Raw genomic sequence first — 15,865 nt, 5'->3', positions numbered from 1 at the left:
ATTGCTATGCAGCCTGCATTTGATGTTCTTTTAAGACTTACAAGTGTTACATTTCATTCAAGAGTTTCCTGTTACTTAATAGAAGGATCCCTCTTTTCCATTTTAAAACTATCAAATCAAGTTCATGATTTAAATTATAAAATCACAACCCAAAGGACACAGCAAAGTAGTCATTTAAAGTTATTGCCAGCAGTGAGGGTAAGTCATGTATGCACATGGGTGAACACCCACAACCTCACAGGAGGTCCTGTCAGGCAGCTGGGAGGAGAGACCAGGTCTCTGAGTATAGTTGAGGTAAATAGCCAGTCCCAGGAAGGAATTCCTGAGCCAGAGGCTAGATGTAGTTCCTTGTGCCAGCTCCCAGGAACTCACACTGGAATACCCAAAGCTGTTTCTCATAGAGTTTTCCAGAAAAACAATGATCAGTCAAACTCACTGTCATCCTCCTTCCATAGTACTTCTGCCCATCCTGTTCTACTCTTGTTCCCACTGTGACACTGCACAGACTTTGCCTGAGCTCTACATAGCCCTCTGGACTCTGACTAGGTCTGAGTGTCCATCCATGCTCTGGTTCCTGAGTGGTTTTGTTTTAGTGTGTATTCTCAGAGGAGCTTATAACTAGTATAGTCTTCAGAGGTAAAGATTTCTTTTGAGCTGTTGGACTAGTTTGCCTATAAGTATAATCAGCTGAAAGTGCTTGGGAGTTCATGTCTCACATGTTCATAGCAAATACCTTCACCACAACCATTTGCATGAACACACACACAGAGAGACATCAGTTTCCATTCATATACACCAACAACCATACACACATACACATACCAATAAAAACACACACATAAAAATACCATCAATAACAACAACCTTGCATTTAGTATATCCTCATCAATGACTGCTTGTACCGAGCCTGTCTATGCTGAAACACCCCCTCTTCCTTGATTCGCCTCTGATCTTGCTCCACTTGCATCAGCTCTGTCCCAGTTTTCCTGGGATCTCTTCCTTAATAAGCTCTTTGCACAAATTCTGCTTCCAGGGTTTCTTCTGGAAATGAGAGTAACCTAAAGGACCAAAAGCAATTATATTGTTTGGAGAGCAGAGATAAGAAGACTTCCAATGCACAGAACAGACCTCATAGAAAAAGCATCCCCGACTTGAAAAGGCCATAGCATCTTGACCAGGAAATTCCAGGAGAGAAATCCAACCCTGTCCCATAAAATTGTTCACCTAGGGGCTAAAGACAAAACCAACATTTAACTTCAAAATTTGTATTTTTTTTTTGAGAAAAGAATCAGCTGACACTGAGAGAAAGAAAGAACAACTAGAAGAGAAGAGGCAGGAGCCAGAAAAGTGTGATGAATAGAAATCACAGGAAGTGTTTCTTAAAGAAGGGCTCTCACCTGTGTTTGATGGTGCTGAGGCCCTGACACATAGAATTCTAAAGAACAATGAGCATGATATCAGCCTAAAGTAGGTTGCAGGACGATGAAGCACAAGGAGATAGGAGGCAGCTCCTGAGTGTGAAGAGGTGCAGAATACCATGAGAGTGATTGCTGAAGAATTTGAGACCAGGGGAAACTTTTAAAGAATGTGTAGATGTACTGGTAAAAACAAAACAAAAACAAAAAAACAAAAAACAAAACCAAAACAAACAAAAACAAAAACAGTTCCATACAGTAAGAGCCAAAATTGATACATTAAAAAGGGGACAAAAAAAAGAAGAGATGAACAGGTCAGAAGGATGGAGCCAGCTCTCTCAAACATCCTTCAACAAAACCTGGGTTCTCCCCAGCCTCTATTCCCTCCTAAAAGAAAGGAAAACAAGTAATGTTTCAGAGAAGACACACTGACCCTAAGTAACAGATTGAAGTTAAGCTACGCAGAACCAGAGCAACAGCACATGTAGGGGTTAATTTTTGCCCTATGTGGTCAATGCAGGTAGGAAAGAGAGGCCTTGAAACTAGAAAAGTAAATTTCTCCTCCCTTGCCTCCTATAGCTTCCTGTGCATCAGGCATCTCACTTCAGGAAAACATTAGCTAGCTGGGCTGCATCTTTGTGATCCCAAATGCTGAGTGCATCCTGGACCTTCTCAGGGGGGTTCTCCCCTCATCCCCCTCCTTTTTGTCTCTGAAAGGTAAGCCTCCCCTATCATGTCCCCCACCCTGGGGCATCAAGTTTCTTCAGGATTAGTCTCATCCTCTCCCACTGAGGCCAGATATAGCAGCCCTCTGCTACATATGTGCAGGGGCCTCAGACCAACCTGTGTATGCTCTTTGGTTGGTGCCTCAGTCTCTAGGAGCTCCCAGAGGTCCAATAGTTGACACTGTTGGAATTCCTGTGAGGCTGCCATATCCTTGAGTGCCTTCAATCCTTCCCCTAACTCTTCCTTAAGGGGTCCCCAACCTCTGTCCAATGTTTGTCTGTGGGTATCTGCATCTGTCTCAGTCAGCTGCTCAGTAGAGCCTCTCAGAGCGCTGCTATGCTAGGCTCATGTCTCTGCCAGATGTCCCAAGTGGACCTCAGCTTTCTCTCTTTTTTTTTTATTTTTGTTTTTTTGTTTTTTGTTTGTTTGTTTTTCGAGACAGGGTTTCTCTGTATAGCCCTGGCTGTCCTGGAACTCACTCTGTAGACCAGGCTGGCCTGGAACTCAGAAATCTGCCTAACTCTGCCTCCCAAGTGCTAGGATTAAAGGCGCGCACCACCATCGCCCGGCAGCTTTCTTGTTTTAAGCAACCCAAAACCTGTGGGCAGGGGTAGCACTGCCCACAGTCAGCTGAACCGTCCCACATCAATCACCTAACCAAGCAAATACCCCAAGAGACAGGCTGAAACATTTCTCAGTTGAGGTTCCCTCTTGCCAGATGACTCCAGCTTGAGTCAAGTTGACAAAATTCTAACCAGCACATTCTCAGAGCTGCATTGGAATCTGAGATCCCACAAATCATTGCTACTGTCCCTCTCATTTCATACTTATAGGCTGATCTCAAGAGGCTGGCTTCTCTGTGATCCCTCCTTTAGCCTTCACAGATGGATTCCTACAATGAATCTTTTACATTTTAAATTCCACACTGAACCTCTGTTTCCTGGAGATCACAGATAACACAAATTCTACTTCCTCTGGAGACCCAGAATGTGCTGTAACATTGGTATTCTGCCACCCAGAATGCACTGTAACTTGGTATTCTGCTACCCAGAATGCACTGTAACTTGGTATTCTGCCACCCAGAATGCGCTGTAACTTGGTATTCTGCCACCCAGAATGCGCTGTAACACTGGTATTCTGCCACCCAGAACGCGCTGTAACACTGGTATTCTGCCACCCAGAATGCGCTGTAACACTGTTGTTCTGCCACCCAGAATGCGCTGTAACTTGGTATTCTGCCACCCAGAACGCGCTGTAACACTGGTATTCTGCCACCCAGAATGTGCTGTAACACTGGTATTCTGCCACCCAGAACGTGCTGTAACACTGGTATTCTGCCACCCAGAATGCTCTGTAATTTGGTATTCTGCCACCCAGAATGTGCTGTAACACTGGTATTCTGCCACCCAGAACGTACTGTAACACTGGTATTCTGCCACCCAGAATGCTCTGTAATTTGGTATTCTGCCACCCAGAATGCGCTGTAACACTGGTATTCTGCCACCCAGAACGTACTGTAACACTGGTATTCTGCCACCCAGAATGCGCTGTAACTTTGGTATTCTGCCAGGGTACCCATGTTAGTCTTTACCTTACACATATAGCTCTGCTTTTCACCCAAACGCTTGGCATAAATTAAACTTTTTTAATTTCTAGAAGTAGATAAATTAAAAATTACTGTTACTGGTAGCTGTGCTAGTTTGTAAATGATTGTCATAACTTCTGAAAGATCCTGGCGCCAGCTTATAGCTATCTATTCCCCACTGAATAAGCAGAGTTCAATGGACCATTATTGTTGCTGTTTGCTTTTTTCCAACACATGAATCACAGTGTACAATTGCCAAATGAGTGGGCCAGAATAACGACATGATACAAAGGCAGAAGAGAGTGCCACCTAAGCATTCCATGTGAGTGGGGATTTTGGCTACAAGCACTGGCTTTACTTAAGCATCAGGGAATTTAATTTATCAATGTGATTGAGGATAAGGAGAAGCCTGACAGAATCAACAAGAAGCGAGCTTAAGAACTGATTATAAAGACCAAGCTGTCTCAGTGGCTGAGAGACATGAAATAGGACTCAAGAATCATCTCATGGTTGGAAAAATCACGGGGCAACTGTTTCCAAAGCTACTATTGCTCCAGCAAGTCACCTGTCACTGGTTTGACATTTAAGTGTCCAACCAATTGGACTGTAGTCAAAAGTGACCATCTGGCTACACCAGGAGAAGGACACTAGAGATCTTGGAAGATGGCTTTGAGTGGCAGGGAACAAGTGTCTCCACTGTTAAAGCAAGGAGCCAAGGAAGATATTCCTTCAAAGAAATTCAGAATGTTTTACATCCCGGCATGGAAAGGTAAGAATTTGAAATGTAAAGTCCATCACCAATTTCTAGGTCTAACACTAGCTCTTCTTTTTAATTGTTCAGTGAAAATGTTAACACAGTGAATTCTCAGTCGTGGTTGATGAAGAAGTCAGCTTCCTAGACCAGAGGCCAAAACCCCCCAAAATATGATTAAAATTTAGATGGTAGGCTCAACCACCATAAAGTGCTCTTCATGGCTTTCATGTTTGGTCAATTTCAAGATCAACTGTATTCACAGAAAGCTGACACACATATATATAACAGCCCTTCAGAGTTACTATAGTTAGCTCATGAGATTGCCCCTCCCTACCCCCATTTGGTCCCCTGGATGGCTCCATGGAATCCTTTTACTGTCTCTTAAGATACATTTGACATTTGCCATCTCCTTAGGTTTTTTCATTCCCCAGTTCCAACCCGTCAGGCTTGCTCACCCTTTGAAAGTTGATCAAGATTCACCTTGTCTGCCCTGGCATTCTAGTCCACACACCTCCACTTCTTGCTTGAATCACTGAACAGATTTCTAACTGACCTTCCTGCTTTCACTCTTGTTGTTTACAATCTGTTCTCACCTTAGTAGAAGTCATTTTAACATAAGGTAAATCAGACCATGTCTCTCCTCTGCTGTGCAATGAATGAAAAGACAAAGAGAAGGACAAATGTTTGCCAATACATGCATGAAGTTGAATAGCCTGACTATTGTTTTTCCTCTGGCAACTGCAACATTGCAAGAACTGTTTGCCAACGAAAAGACCAGAACTACAGGATGAATTAAGTCCTTTGGCATATTACTGTGATGGAATCAAGCAAACTGGTTTGAAGATATATATATATATATATATATATATATATATATATATATATATATATATATATTATATGTATACATTTCTGTTGATTAGACTATTCTGAAAACATTTAGATCACAGTAATATTAAAAATAAAATAAATTTATGCAGATGCTAGCAGATATGAACTTGTCACTTAGAGGTCCTTTTGAAGGATAATTATTTTTCATGCCATTGTTATTTTACTTATTCAGAAAATAGTAATATAAAGCCAGTAACATATGTATATTTATTTAATAAAGATTACTGACAATGAAGAAGTGAATAATAATGAAAATATTGCCTGTGACTTTAAAATACATTAACTTTTGTTCAGTCAATCCTTAGTTCTCTGATTTGAAATTAGTCTAAAGGGAGGATGTCCTTTCTGGCACCTGTTGTTTTAAAGACAAAGTTGGCCAAATTGCATTCCTGTGGTTCACAAAGTAAACAATGTACAGGTAAAATAACCTCTCTCCCTTTCTTCAACAGAGAATCAAATACTCTGTGAATACAATACACAATCAGGAACAAAGAGCAGGGCTGTGCACTCCTGACCCACCTAGGCAGAGCAGAGAAAGTCCTAGGGAATCCTGGGACCACTGCCACATGAATTCTGAGCCCGGGTCAAGGTCGGGAGGGAAGAGAATCCCATTTCTTTAGGAGTATCTGAAACATTTCTCAGAACAAACATATGCACTTGTCTATATGGTAGCCTATACCTGGAAACACCCTGTTACTTTGTAGAAGATAATATAATGTGGAGAAGTTATGATGAAGTCAAGGACAAATAAATACACTACACCACCAAGCTTGTGGCAAATTGATTCCATACTCAGTCAGTCCACAGTAAGCCTCTTTCTCTAGAATGTTCCTGGTTTCTCTGTGTAACCCTGGCTGTCCTGGAACTCACTCTGTAGACCAGGCTGGCCTCGAACTTAGAACTCTGCCTGCCTCTGACTCCCAAGTGCTGGGATCAGACCTTCTTTATTTAAGAACTTCTGGGATTAAGTGTTCAAGATGCTTCTGCTAGTTTTCCACAGCTTCAGTGTCATCTAGGATATAAGGCCACTCTGATTGCTAAGTCTCCAGCAATCTCCAAGCAGCCTGTTTCTCCACACCTCTGCAGAGCAATGACCTTCAGATACCTGCACCTGGAACTCCAGCAGAGTAACTCAGGGTTAAGTGATCATCTCAAAGGAACTAGAGTTTTTCATCAATTTATAATAAATCCTCCAAGAATAAGAAGCTTAACTGTAGTCTATAGTTCAGTGGTGTCTATAAGTCCATGAGAATAAGGCAAAAAAAAAAAAAAAAAAAAAAAAAAAAAAAAGAGTTAATAAGACTACTGTAGGGATAAGAGGAGAATGCAGAGAAAAGAAACTGCTAAAAAGGTGCTGCTTTCAGAAAGCCTGCTGCCCTGAGGGGTCCTGACATAGAAAAGAGGTGCCTGTCTGCCCTCAGTGTGCCCATCACTGCCTAAACACTTGACCTCAGAGTTAACTCAGGCAAGGTAAAGAGTGGAACATACCCTGATCTAGTTTCCTTTCTGTTTTTATGATAAAACACTAAGACCAAAAGAAAAATTTAGAGACAGAAAGGGCTTATTTGGCTCACACTTCCGGGTCAATGTCCGTTATTGAGAGAGGTCAGGGCAAGAGCCCCAGCAAGAACTTGATTGAAGCAGAAATCACAGAGAAATGTTGCTTGCTGGCTCATTCAGACTCATGTCCATGTGCAACTACCTAGCTAGACAACCTTCCCTGGAAATTATACCACTGATAAGGGGATGGGCCTCCTACTTGAATTAACAGTCAAACTAATCTCTCATGATATGCTTCCACACCAACCTGATAAAGACAATTATTCAGCTGGGACTTTTTTTTTTCAGGTGATTCTAGGTAGTGTTGACAGTTAAAGCTTACTAGAACAGTCCCCAACAGCATGTTTCACCTGAGCCTATGGCATAATACTTGGCAGACTGGGATGCAAGCATGTAATCAGAGATCCTCTCTATGAGTTCTGCATGTGAATACAATACTCTGACATGCTATGGACATTACCTCATCAGGAGAGGTGGTCCTCAAATCCTGGGGTTTTGTTTTTCCACTAAAGAAGACTTATGGGCAGCTACAAACAGAAATGTGGATAAGTGGCTGCCTCACCTGGAGTGGTGGTACAGTTGACTTGCCCTTCCATGGTATAAGGGAACCTCAAAAGTTTATCAGTGTTTATGTTTGTATAACAGTCAGATCTATAGTGAGGAAAGGAAGTCTTTGGCTTGTGCCTAGAAAAGCATGTGAGTGAAATGGAAAAGCAAGGGTTATCAGTACTACAAGCCTTAGGCAGAGAACCAGTAGCATCCTGGACAGAGGACATTTTCAAATGTCTGTACTAAAACCCATTAGAATCTCTTGATGGGCTCAGCTGAACGTTTACTCAGGCTCTTTCTTGGTTTTGTTGGTTTTGTTTTGTTTTGTTTTGGTATCCAAGGGGTGAGTTGAGAGTGATGAACTTGGAGTTTGCTTGCAGACACTTTGACAGCTCTTAGACTGAGATAAGCACAAGGTGCTTCAAATTATGTATCCCTTCTATCAACATGTCACCTATAATCACCTATAAACCAACTAGAGTTTCATCTTGCAGTGTTATTGGTCCTTCTAATACACATGTAGTTTCTCCACTTCAACGGTGTGACAAAGTCAGAAAGTTATCCGATCTGATAGCCAAACCAAGTTTTTACCTTCCATTTACTCCTGCAACTAACTGTAGTGTCCTAGGTCAAGCTACTGGAAACACAGATGCTTAGATTCACATGAGCCCAATGTGCACAAACTTAGACAATCCTTTAGAATAAAATCTCACCTTAAAGCTTAAAAACACTCTCATTTGCTGCCAGTGAGGTCATAAGCTAGAGCTGTCATTATGCTTGTGTCATAAATGCCAGGTGAGAAGAGTGTGTGGCACCTCTGCAAGAACAAACATCTTCTACCATTATCACCTCCGCCATGTCATGAATGGCAGGAAACTGCAGCCCCACTCCACTCCCAGCATCCTCTGCTCTGGACCTCCTCTGATAAGTTTCCATTGCTTGTCCTCTCAGACTCTGACAATATTTCTAACTTGCCACCCAAATTTGCATGCTTAGTCTTCAGGCCTTCTGCTGCTCACATGCACACACGCATGCACACACACACACACACACACACACACACACACACACACACACACACACTGGCCTTCCTCTGGCCTGCATCTCTGGCTCCTGCCCTACTTTGCTCTAAATCCTTGGCTGAAAGCCAGGACCTCTCACTCCCACACCAAGTCTGGAAACAGTCTGTGCAGATCCCCGGAATTTCCAGTTACCTAGGAGAGGAAGACAAATATAGGCAAGGAAAGAGGGCTGAAAAGGCAGAGTGTTCTGTGAATATGTGACTGTAGCCCAGGCAGGCACAGTCTGAAATTCAATGAAGTCACACAAGATGTAACCTTGAGAAAATGTCAAATCCTGATTATGTCTCTGTTTCTCAGTTGCATAAAGGACATAGTGATGAATCATTTCTTTTCAGAGGCAAATATTAAAATGGCTGTGTGTAACTGAAGTGTAAGCTTAATGCTGGGGTTGAGTTATGTGTCATAAATGCTAACTACCATTATTATCACTGTAAGGTCAAAGAATGATTAGATGATGGAGCTAAGAGCTGGATCTTCTGCTTTTCATTTCATCTTTGGTAACATACAATTACAGAAAGTATATGATGGTGCATAGACACAGCTACTGAATAGTTCTTGACTAAATATGAACACATTTGATTAAGAGCTTATTAGAGGTCAGAAAAATATTACTTGACCTAGATAAATAATACTTAGAAATTTCTATCAGAATTCCTTTTTTAGGAGACTTTTCCCATGGGAAGCTTTAAATAGGCAGAGTGATGCTCTTTCTATCTGTCTTTGTTGTTATAAATGAGCACATAGTATTGAATGTGGTGCTTATTTATGGATTCACAATGTCACACTGCAGAAAGTACTCAAAAGAAGGGATTTCTCCTCTTGCAGATATATTTTTCAATCACTACATGGAGTCATAACATCTACTAACATGAGCAGTTTGGGGAAGCTGAGCATGGGCTAGCTGAGGGTCACTTAAGGATTTTGCTATAGGAATGAACCCATTAGCAAACAGATTCACATTTGAGCTCTCAGGATATTTACAATGCAACATCCACTGAACCCACTGAATTTAGGGCTCTTTCCTGGATGTTTGGAATTCTCACCTTCATGGGTAAACTACATCTTTTCAATGTTGCTCACCCCTGGCCTGGGTTCTTTTTTTTTCATGATATCATTTATCAATCCCCAATACATAATATTTACTTATTCACTCACCCCATTTTCTCCACCAGGAACAAGCTTCAAAATAGTAAGAGTATTGTCTATCTTGTGTGCTGCTATAACTCTCATCTACAGAGCAATGCCTAGAAAAAATACATGCTAAATAAGTGTGGTGGATGAATGGATATATGACTGGGTGAATGAATGCATACATACATGAATGAATGCATGAATGCATGAATGAATGAATGAATGTATACATAAATGAATGATGAATGCATGAATGACTGAATCAAGGAAATTTTGCTACACAAAACCAGAAGGTATATTAAGGACAGTGTCAGTTTAAGTCTGAGTATAAAGAGAGAAAGAAATGTAAAAGCAGCAGCCTCCCAATCTCCACACAGAGGTCACTAAAAGTAGCAGGTTAGAAGTAGAGATGAGAGTAAGAGCCACATAACAGTTAGATCTTCCTTGCTACGTAGGCCATGTGAGACTGAGCTCCCCATTTCAGTCACTGCTCTGGAATTCTAACTATCCTATACACATGACCCTATGCATAATTTGTGTTCACTGTTGCTATGCTAGACATGATGTTTTACTAGTATGGAGTCCATTCTCAAGAAAAATGCACCCATTCTGGCCTTCTGCATCCTACCCCATCCTCAGGGTTTTCTAGAATACTGGTATGTAGATATAGAAAAGCTGATGTCCCTGGGGAAAAGAGAAGCAGAAATTTTTCTGCCTCCAAAAGTAGTGTCTATGCAGATTAGCGCGACGCTGTAGGAGTAGATTCCTGCCAGCTTTCTATCAGGCACGTACAGTTGGTTTCTGTGGGCATATCATAGGCAAGCCATTTCTTGCATTCTTTCAAGCAGATATATTATCCTCTATTCCGGTGATAAGCTAAATAGCAGACTAGGCTTTTAATGCTAATTTCCCTTTGCTTCATGGAGAATGTGCAGAGCCATCAGTAGGGACTGGAAGAAAATCTATTAGCCTTCCTAAATTGCGCATTCATTTGAAAATGTTCATACCCCTTCGGATGCAGAGCTATGGCCTGTCTTTTGAACACACAGTATTCAAAATACTATATATATAAGTATATAAGAAATAAGTATATAAGAAAAAGCTCTTAGCCTTTTCCCCTTCATCTGCTCATGCTGGTTTCTCTTCCTCATGAGCACATTTTTACTGTTGCTATTATTGTTGATACATGTCAGTAACATAAAATGCATACACTTAACATTAGAACTCAAAGAATTTTAATATATGTATAACATGTCTCTTAGTTAGGGTTTTATATTGCTGTGAACAGACACTATGACCATGGCAACTCTTATAAGGACAACATTTAATTGGGGCTGGCTTATAGGTTCAGAGGTTCAGTCCATTATCATCAAGGCGGGAACATGGCAGCATCTAGGCAGGCATAATGCAGGCAGTGCTGAGAGATCTACATCTTCATCTGAAAACTACTATGAGAATGCTGGCTTCCAGGCAGCAGTTAGGTTGAGGGTCTTGAATCCTAAGCCCACAATGGCACACTTCTTCCAAAAAGGCTACACTTACTCCAACAAGGCCACACCTCCCAATAGTGCCACTCCCTGAGCCAAACATATTCAAACCATCACACCTTGCCTTACATCAAGGTAAGTATTTCTACCCCCAGGAATACCACCTCTTTGTGCTTACCCTCTCAACAGCAGCTCAGTCACTGCTACCACCACAGGGTAACTTAGCTCTGATGCTCTTTCTTATTTTTTTTTTTTTTTAGGATAACATACTCCTGTTAAGATGTTGTGGTCTGCCCACCCTGCCAGAAAGAGTAAAATGATGGGGCTCAGAAGAGATGTGGCTGAGAATTTCCAGTCTCTGGTCATTCTGTTCCATTACAGCAGTGACTCTGGACTAGGGGCTCAAGAGATATGTTGCAATACCTATATACAACTTTGGTTGTCACAGCTGAGGTTGAGAATGGAAACACTGCAAATGCCTAGTGGTCAGGCTCTGCTCAGCATCTTTGGTGCACAAGACAGACCCTGTGATGGCTCAGTGGGGAAGGGCACTTGCTGCCAAGTCTGATGACCCCATATGGCCTCAGTTTGATCTCTGGGACCTCCATGATAGAGTAAAGAACAACTCCCACAGAAAGCCCTCAGCACTTTACATGTGTGCTCTGGAACATAGATGTGCTTTACACACACATACACACATAATAAAAAGAGTAAGAGCAACAGAGTCAGTAGTGCCAGTGTCAGTGATGCCAAGGTTGAGAAACTGAAATAGAGAGAGGCTACATTTCAATATAGGTGACATGAGACTTCTGCACTTCCCTGTGCTTTACACACACACACACACACACACACACACACACACACACACACTAAAAAGAGTAAGAGCAACAGTCAGTAGTGCCAATGTCAATGATGTCAAGGTTGAAAAACGGAAATAGAGACTACGTTTCAGTATAGGTGACGTGAGACTTCTGCACTTCCCTTCACTTTGGAGATGCAAAAGCAGACCAAAGTGGCATACAGTCCCACAATCCTATTCTCAATTCATCTTCATCAACTATGGTGGCTGGAAATTCCATCTGAAATTTGACTTGTCTGCCTTTGAATTTCCTCTTCAGTTGTCAGTTGGGGCCTTTCCTGTTGGTGTTTCAGATACTGTGACAGGTGTTAAGAGAAGGTATTTTTTATTAATTATTTACCTTAATTTATTTATTGGGCTTTGAGACAGGATTTCTTTATGTAGCTGTCCTAGAGCTCCCTCTGTAGACCAGATTGGCCTTGAACTCACGGAGATCTGCCTGCCTCTCCCCCACAAGTGCTGGAATTAAAGATGTGCACCACCACTTCCTGGGAGAAAAAGGTTTTGTAACAGAGGTTGTGAAAAGGGCTAGCAGACAGTGCTAGCTTGCTAGGTGATGATCGGCTATTCTTGGTTGTCAACTTAGCTACACCTAGAATTAACTAAAACCAAAGGCCCATCTTTAATCCAGATCTTTTGAGTTGATAAAACCCACCTTTAATGTGGGTCATACTGTCTGCTGGCATCCTATATAAAAGACATGAAAACAAAAAGCTTGCTCTCTTTGCCTGCTTGCTTTCACTGGCAAGACCATTTCTTCACTGGCATTAGAGCCTTCTTCCTCTTCAGGATTCCAGCATAAACTGAAGACCAGCTGAGGCAGTCAGCCTTGTGGACTGAACACGGTACTGGATTTCCACTGGTAGACAGTCATTGTTGGACTCCTGAACCCATGTCTTGTAAGCCATTATAGTAAATCTCTCTATATATGATAGATACATTTATTTTATCTGTTCTGTTCCTCTAGAGAACCCTGATTAATACACTAGGATGTATCTATAAATTCTTATGTATGACTTTTACATTAAAATGAAATGAATATTAGCAGCACTGTTTGTAGTGAAAGCCTTCTGTATGAAATGGGGATATATTTTACCTGACAGGAATTCCAGGAGAATAAATCAAATTAAACAAATTATTTTCTCAGCTGTCAAGTGCAACTTTTCATTCAGAAAGGCTGTTGCAATGCTCCTTTTAACAACATATTATGGATCAGGTGTCTGTGGAGATCTGTGGCTCTGCAGTGTGGGGCCGACTCACAACTTGTAAGTGATCACTGACGCATCTTCCCTATAAAATAAGGACCACCTCAACCAAGGGTGATTTGTTCCGTTTTCCTCTATTGCATTTTAAGAACTTCTCTTGAGTCTCCTTTTGATAAAGATGTAATTTTTGTTGGTTTTGTTTTCGTTTTTTTGGAGACAGGGTTTCTCAATATATAGCTCTGGCTGTCTTAGAGTGAACTCTGTAGAAAAGACTGGACTTGATCTCAAAGATCACCTACTGCTGCTTCCTGAGTGATTGGAATAAAGGCTAAAAGTGTGTGCCACCACTGCCCAGCTACCATACAAATTTTACAAGTGTGTGGAACACAATTAGAATGAAAAGGCTTATAGTCAATTGTGTTTCCATTTTATGTTTATTTAGCTTAATCAAACAAGTGGAAAATGCTAATAACAAAACAATCCATACTCTCTCCCACATGCTCACAGCCAATTCCTTCGAATATGCATCTCCCATATCAGGCATTACTGAAAAATGAAGTGTTGGGACTGGAGGGAAGTCTCAGAGTTTACCAGTGCCTGCTGCTCTTCCAGAGGACCCAAGTTCAGTTCCAAGCACTTGCACTGTGTAGTTCTCATTTATCTGCAAACTCCAGCTCTAGGGGGTCTAATGCCTCTGGATCCAAGGACACCTGTACTCATGTGACATACCCATGCAGGCATACACACATACAAAATTAAAAAGAATAAAACTGAGTCTTAAAAGGAAGACTTATTTTAAGAAAGAGAAATGAGATGTTTCATGTAAACAAACTTTCCACATAGATGGAAACTTAGCCTTTCAGGTTAGGAAAACGTAAATGATTTTTTTTAAAAAAAAAAAATGGAATGTTCTCCTATCTGTGCAGTACTAATTCTATTTATGCTTCAAGACCCCTTCTCTTCCTGCATGAGAAGACTCTCTTATCAGAAGGGGCCTTCTGGTGGAATTCCTATGGTATTTCATTATTTCCATATGTTGTGTCAATTCTTAGTATGAGTTCAAAACCATATAAATAGACTGTTTTCTCACTTAAATAAACCATCAAACCAACAACACATGACAGACAAAAATGAGATGGAAATAGACATTTAAAAAAGAATAAAGTGAGCATATTCAATGTGCTTAACTGTGCCCGGCACATCACACAAGTAAATGTTACTGACTGTGATTATTGATTTTATTATTAGACTTGAATAACATAAACTCTTCATGGAGAATAATATGTAGCTGTAGTGGAAAAGAATGTATCCATCCTTGAAAGTCAAGAGAAAAGTGCTAGAGGCTAGCTGGATTCATGCCAGCAGTGTCTGGGAAAGGATATCTTGACTTAGGAGGCAGTCTGTCTGACCAGGAATGGGACTATCTGATGTGCCAGGTGAAGGTGCTGGTATGGAAAATCTCATTCTCCTCGTTTCATTCCATACTCACTGATGTAAATTATACATTTCTTTTTCCAATTGAGAGACTTTGTTCTATTTGCCCAATGGATGGCAATATGGATCTTTTTTCTAAAAAGCTTAATCAGTTGAGATTTAAATCATAATTTGGGTTAGATCAGTGTTAGATGCGCTGAACAGAGAGTGACAATTGGATTTCTTGTTGACATTTTACCTCAGGTTCTGTGAGTTTCCTGAGTCAGGAAAGAATTCAGTAAGGTATCCTGTATGTAACACTTCTTCCACTGCCACTTTCTTCAAGTTCAGTCAGATTTGAAGCATAATTTTGATTGCTTTATATTGCAACCATTCATTAGCTCACATTTGGATGTGAACTCCAGAAGAATGATCGCCATCCCTGTTAGCATTACATATGCTTCTCAGTACATGGAATGTAAATGAGTGTTGCTATGCACTCATTGTAGACATGTACCAACTGAGAAATGTGCTATGGAGCTAGATAGAAATTATCAAGATTTATATGTTCATGAATTTTGACAAATTCCACTCAACACATACTTAGAGAAAAATTATAATTGTGCATAAGAGTTGTGAATAAAGCTGAGGTTTAAAAGGAGAATGGCTCCATCAGTAAAATATTTGCTGAGGACCTGAGTTCAGATCCCCAGAACATAAAGAACCAGGTTGGCAGCATAGGCCAACAATCCCAGCACTAGGCCAAAGGAAACAGGAGAACCCTGACAGATTTGATTCCCAGCATCCATACTGCAGTTTTCAACTTCCCATAACTCCAGGTCTGTGGAATCCAATGCAAACTTCTGACTTCTTTGGGCATATAATATGCTTACATATATGTGGGCAATAAGTAAGATGAAGAGTCATAAAGGAAGATATCCATGCTGAATTCTGGTTTCTTGGTGTGCATGCTTAGAAAATGCATCTGCCACAATTTCTGTATCCACTCCTCTGTTGAGGGACATCTGGGTTGTTTCCAGGTTCTGGCTATTATAAATAAGGCTGCTATGAACATGGTGGAGCATGTGTCCTTTTTACATGTTGCAGTATCTTTTGGGTATACGCCCAGGAGTGGTATACCTGGGTCCTCCGGTAGAACTATGTCCAATTGCTGGAAGAACCGCCAAACTGATTTCCAGAGTGGTTGT

General features: G+C 41.1%; 1 long non-coding RNA gene across 1 annotated transcript in view; it reads left to right on the top strand.

Moving 5' to 3' along the window:
- The window catches only part of LOC116084854, a 46,060-nt gene extending 34,158 nt beyond the window's left edge, over positions 1–11,902 (top strand). The window contains exon 2 of the long non-coding RNA XR_004116291.1: positions 11,441–11,902. This is a non-coding gene — a long non-coding RNA (uncharacterized LOC116084854). The remainder of the gene's footprint in view (positions 1–11,440) is intronic.
- The last annotated feature ends 3,963 nt before the right edge of the window (positions 11,903–15,865 follow it).

This window comes from Mastomys coucha, unplaced genomic scaffold (genome assembly GCF_008632895.1).
Source record: "Mastomys coucha isolate ucsf_1 unplaced genomic scaffold, UCSF_Mcou_1 pScaffold9, whole genome shotgun sequence".
NCBI classification, from domain to species: domain Eukaryota; kingdom Metazoa; phylum Chordata; class Mammalia; order Rodentia; family Muridae; genus Mastomys; species Mastomys coucha.
Note: the sequence above shows the minus strand (reverse complement) of the source record. Positions and strands in the feature narration are given on the sequence as shown.